This window comes from Berghia stephanieae, chromosome 5 (assembly GCF_034508935.2).
Source record: "Berghia stephanieae isolate SIO BIC M18660-M18661 chromosome 5, UCSD_Bste_1.3, whole genome shotgun sequence".
Lineage (NCBI taxonomy): Eukaryota > Metazoa > Mollusca > Gastropoda > Nudibranchia > Aeolidiidae > Berghia > Berghia stephanieae.
In genome coordinates this window covers 83,071,297-83,076,585 of record NC_088364.1, presented here as the reverse complement: position 1 = coordinate 83,076,585, position 5,289 = coordinate 83,071,297, and the positions used below count along the sequence as shown (strand labels likewise).

The window sequence follows — 5,289 nt, the reverse complement described above, 5'->3', positions numbered from 1 at the left end:
GCCATCCTTTTTATGAGTAATTCTCACTAAACTATTGATAGTATGAAGTTGACGTCACTCGGGTCTCTGTTATTTCTTATTGCCATCCGCGTTTATGAGCAATTCTCACTAAACTGTATATTAACCAGACCTTAAACGTTCAAGGTTACACATAGTTTTGTGTGTTGGTCCTTTATATTTCCGGATGGCAATGTTGTGAGCTTCTTAGCCAAGCGCATTCTATCCATATATAGAAATATCCACTAAACGTGCTCAAAGTTCTTTACACGGGGTCCATGGTCAATAATAAAACATCTATGACGAGACATGACGCCTGTGAGGCCATAATACATATTTTCAGACAGAGACAACGCTGTTAACGGCCAGGTACTCATCTGTATACAATGAGAGAATGTGAGTATAGAGCCTTTTCCAAGGACTCACCTATGCGCCGCGCACAAGACCACACAATGCACAATACCGATCCATGTCCTGACAAAGGCTGGACGAAGCAGGGTCAAAGCAAGAATGACAAATACAAGAGAAAAAAATAAACATCTCAAAAAGTCAGCATGTCTCGACTGGGGATTGAACCTCAGACCTCCTAGTACTGATAATATATATATATATATATATATATATATATATATATATATATATATAGTATGCGCTTGGCTAAGAAGCTCATAACATTGCCATCCGGAAGTATAACGGACCAACACACAAAACTGTGTGTATCCATGAACGGTTATAGCCAGGTTAATACAGTTCAGTTAGCATTGCTCATAAACGCGGATGGCAAAAAAACAATAACAAAGACCTGAGTGACGTCATCTTTGAACTAACTATATATATATATATATATATATATATATATATATATATATATATATATATATATATATATATATATAATATATATATATATATATATATATATATAATTTGGCAATTGGATGTTTTGTAGCACTCAGGCTTCCAAACCACTGGACCAATCGTCACCAAATTTTACACGGCGTTGACGATTGACATGAAGGTGGTTTGTGTGGATTTGAGATTGATTAGACATCGTGGTGATTTTATAGAAAAATTAAATTTGTTTCGTCAAATCCCATCGAAAACAGTCGCCATCATTTTTAACACGGTTGGCGAGGACGACAATGAGGTGGGAGTACTTGCCTTGAATCGATTCAATTAGTAGTTCCTCTCTTTCATTATTTTGAATACAATCAAATTCTTAACATTTATACAAGCCGTTTTCTGTTCTTAACATTGGGAAAGAGGTCTACGATACGTGAGCAAAATATATAAGATATGAAATGCAGTAAATATTTCTCCGTTCCCAAATAAACAGCTCAGTTCAGGTCTCTTATGAGGTAGAAAAGTATATTGACCTTTCAGACACTAGAAATTGAGTTCAAATTTTAATCACGACTTGAATCATAATTTTTTAGTTAATCGAATTATCATCACCTCTAAGTGAACGGGCATCTCTTCTCTCTCTCTCTCTCTCTCTCTCTCTCTCTCTCTCTCTCTCTCTCTCTCTCTCTCTCTCTCTCTCTCTCTGAATGAGTGCTCATTGTGAGATTATTTTCTTTTCAACAAACCCTTATTTTGAGGGAGGGGGGAGGGGTTCTTTTTGAATGAACCTTTATTGTGATTTTTCCCCATTTTAGTGAGCTCTCATTCTGCTGTTCTTTTGTTATTTAATTTTTTTTTTCTTTTTGAAAGAGTCCTTATTGTGAGGGGATAATTTTGAAAGAGCCCTTATTGTGAGGGGATAATTTTGAAAGAGTCCTTATTGTGACTTTTTTTAAATTGTCTTTTTGAATGAGTGCTAATTGTGAGTTGTTTTTTATTTGTTTGTTTGGGGTTTGTTTTTTTGTTGTTTTTTTTTTGAATAAGTCCTTTTTGTGAGTTGGGTTTTTTCTTTTTTCTAATGAGCCTTTTTTCTATTGTGTTTTTTGCTTTTAATGCGTTCTTATTCCGAGTTTTTCCCCCTTTTGAAAGAGTCCAATGATAAATGTTTAATTGAGCAAGTTTATGAATTTCTTTGTTTGTACAGGAAATACCTTTTGCTGAACCAAGGATGAGCAAATGAATAATTTCTATATGAATATAGCTGTCCATGAAGACCGAAGACTTGAAACCTAATTGGGGGGAGGGGGGGGGGCGATGAAGGGGTTGGGGGTTGGGGGGTGTGGGGGGGGGAGGAGGATGGATAGAGGTAAGACTGAAGCTTTTGAATTAAGTGGTGGAGACGATGGTGATGATGATGATGATGATGACGACGACGACGACGACGATGATGATGATGATGATGATGATGATGATGATATTGATGCAAGAGGTAATGATGATGATGATGATGATGATGATGATGATGATGAGGATGATGATGATGATGATGATGATGATGATGATGATGATGATGATGATGATGATGATGGTAGTCGTGAAGAAGAAGAAAGAAGAAGAAGAAGATGAAGGAAGAAGAAGAAGAAGAAGAAGAAGAAGAAGAAGAAGAAGAAGAAGAAGAAGAGAAGAAGAAGAGAAGAGAAGAAGAAGAAGAAAAAGAAGAAGAAGAAGAAGAGAAGAGAAGAAGAAGAAGAAGAAGAAGAAGAAGAAGAAGAGAAGAAGAAGAAGAAGAAGAAGAAAGAGAAGATTATGATGTTTGTTCTAGAGTTTTTTTTAATGCTATTATATATTGACAAATTGAATATATAAACGCATGACAAAAGATCCACGGTGAAAATACAAATTGAAAGAAATGCTAGCATGAGGAGCTTTCGGAAGGCCTCCCGTGATGGATATGATATTGATGGGGAGGCGGGGAAAAGAAAAAGAAGAATGATAATGATGATGATAAGGAAATTGGGAGGGCCTAGTTGTGATGATAATGGAAGGAAGTGGAGCGACAAAGGGCAGGGATAATGATAATATAACTAGTTTAGATTAATCCGCATCATTCACGGAAATACTTACAAACTTGAAACAGTAAAAATAACAAGTTTCAAAAAGTTGGCAGCTTTTTGTCATTTTCTAATTTGTGCGTGTTCATTCTCAGTGCGTTTTGGTGCCTACTTTCCGCCAATATTTTACCTCTTTATGTGTCTGGTTTACCTTGGGACATTCGTATGCTGCATGGAGCTTTATACCGACGTATTTACAATTACAGGTCTGATAATTCTAAAAAAACGTTGACATTTCTCGCAGTTCTTGAAGAGGTGTGGGGAGAGCTCAAATATCCACGGTTTAAATAGAGATTAAATGGAGCTTTTATATACCGCAATATCCACTAAATGTGCTCAAAGCGCTTTACAAAGGCTCTTTGACCAACAGCAACACGTAACATGTAGAACGAGACATGACTCTTGTTACGTAATATTACCATTTTTCCAGAGGGAGACAACGCTATCTACGGCCAGGTACTCATGTTACACCTGAGTACGGTGAGAGAATGTGAGTAAAGAACCTTTTCCAAGGACTCAACTATGCGCGGAGCGAGGCTCGAACTCAGGCCCTTCCGATCCGAAAGCGAGTGTCATACAACTAGACCACATAGCCGCCGGTTCGAAAACGAAAGAGTGATCACGTATTGAGGTCGAACGACGACTATGAAGATTGGCCAAGCTTTGATTCTCATTCATCAAAACAAATGATTAAACATAAAATAAGAAAACTGATACAAATGATGGTGTAGAATAGAAAATGAATAAATGTATCCAGCCCGTCAATGTTTTTGTTGATTCATTTTAACACGCCACTACCACATTATCTCATTTGTCTGTCGTGGTTCATTCATCCTGTTTTGTTGATAAAGGGGAAACCCGAAACGTACATTTTATCTGTTTTCGTATATTAAATTGAAGCTTACATTGAATTTCACATTGTTATTTATTTAAATTATAAAAGGCCGCTTGGTTATGACATGAGCACCTTAGAGCACTGAACAAATTCTCTCTTGAACGCATGCATGATTTGATGATAGGCCATAAGGAAATAAAATACAAACACAGTAAAGTGGCAAAGAAAACACGTTTTAAAAAAAAACAATAACAAGAAATAAAGTGAGTAGAAAAGTGCCAGAAGACAAAAGAGAATAAAAAAATCTTCACAGCGATGGAGGCTCGAACCCGCGACCTTACTGGTAAGACGACTCCCCCTGATCGGGATAGGGTAGGGTAACTTTTTTTTTAAAGTCTCCCCCTTCCCAAACCCCCTACACTAGAACTTCTAGTAGGGGGTTTGGGAGGGGGGAGACTTAAAAAAAAAGTTCCCCCCCCCCTCCCAAACCCCCTACTAGAACAAGAATACTTGGGATGTAGTAGCTTATGGAAAGTCTCCCCTTTTCTACTCCCTTCATATCTTGTTATTATCAACATAAGTACCTGCTCCACTCACTTTTCCGATAAACAACAATAGGCCCTACCCATTTCTCATCACAAAGTAATGCAAGTTTTAATGACAACTAGGCTAGAGTGGGACACAAGATTTCCATTGAGGCTTGGTCGTGTTCAAACTGGCACAGCGTAAGTCATCCATTTCCGTGTACAGAGAGACAGGTTGACATAACATAACATGATAAGGGGCAGAAATTCCGTAAACATCTCTTTCAATAGGGGCGATCTATATTTAGGTTTTCGTCCAAACGAGGCATGAAATGTATACACACTGTTTTGTTTATGAAAATGTAAAATACTGAACAAAATGACCCGTCCTGATGTTAGATACTTCAAAAGCTGTGAAAGCTTTTCGCTATGTGAGTCAATTTGAAACATTTTGCAATGTGACCAATGACCTCGAGCACATGGAAAGGTACTATAGGTCATCCCCATTAGTATTTTCACCGTGGATCTTTTGTCGGGCGTTAAATTATTCAATTTGTCAATATATCGTAGTTGCATTTTAATTTTAAAAACTCTACAACAATCTTAATAGATTAGTGAAAGTTTAAAATTTCCTAACACAATCGTTGTTGTGGTTCTCCACCGCTATTTTGTCCTTCAAGTATTGACAGGAAGTGGGTTTTTTAAAGTTATTTCTTTCTTTGGGTGAGCTGGAGATCGAGATCGGAGGATTTGTTTTCTATTCGGGTTAGAGTCATTCGATACGGATAGTACGGTGAGAGAATGTGAGTAAAGAGCCTTTTCCAAAGACCAAACTATGCGCCGAGCAAGGCTCGAACCCAGAACCTTCCGATCCGAAAGCGAGTGTCATACCACTAGACCACATAGCCGTACTGCATGCCATTACAAGATCATGTATGTAATGTAGAATGTGTAATGGTAGCACGCCTGACCGGTAATC

The 5,289-nt window shown here is 37.6% G+C and overlaps 1 protein-coding gene across 1 annotated transcript in view; it reads right to left on the bottom strand.

Moving 5' to 3' along the window:
• LOC144974245 (uncharacterized) overlaps positions 1–2,212 on the bottom strand; it is a 28,124-nt gene extending 25,912 nt beyond the window's left edge. Inside the window, exon 1 of the mRNA XM_078917164.1 lies at positions 2,052–2,212. The gene's annotated coding sequence lies outside the window, so the exon portion shown is untranslated. The remainder of the gene's footprint in view (positions 1–2,051) is intronic.
• Positions 2,213–5,289: the final 3,077 nt, after the last annotated feature.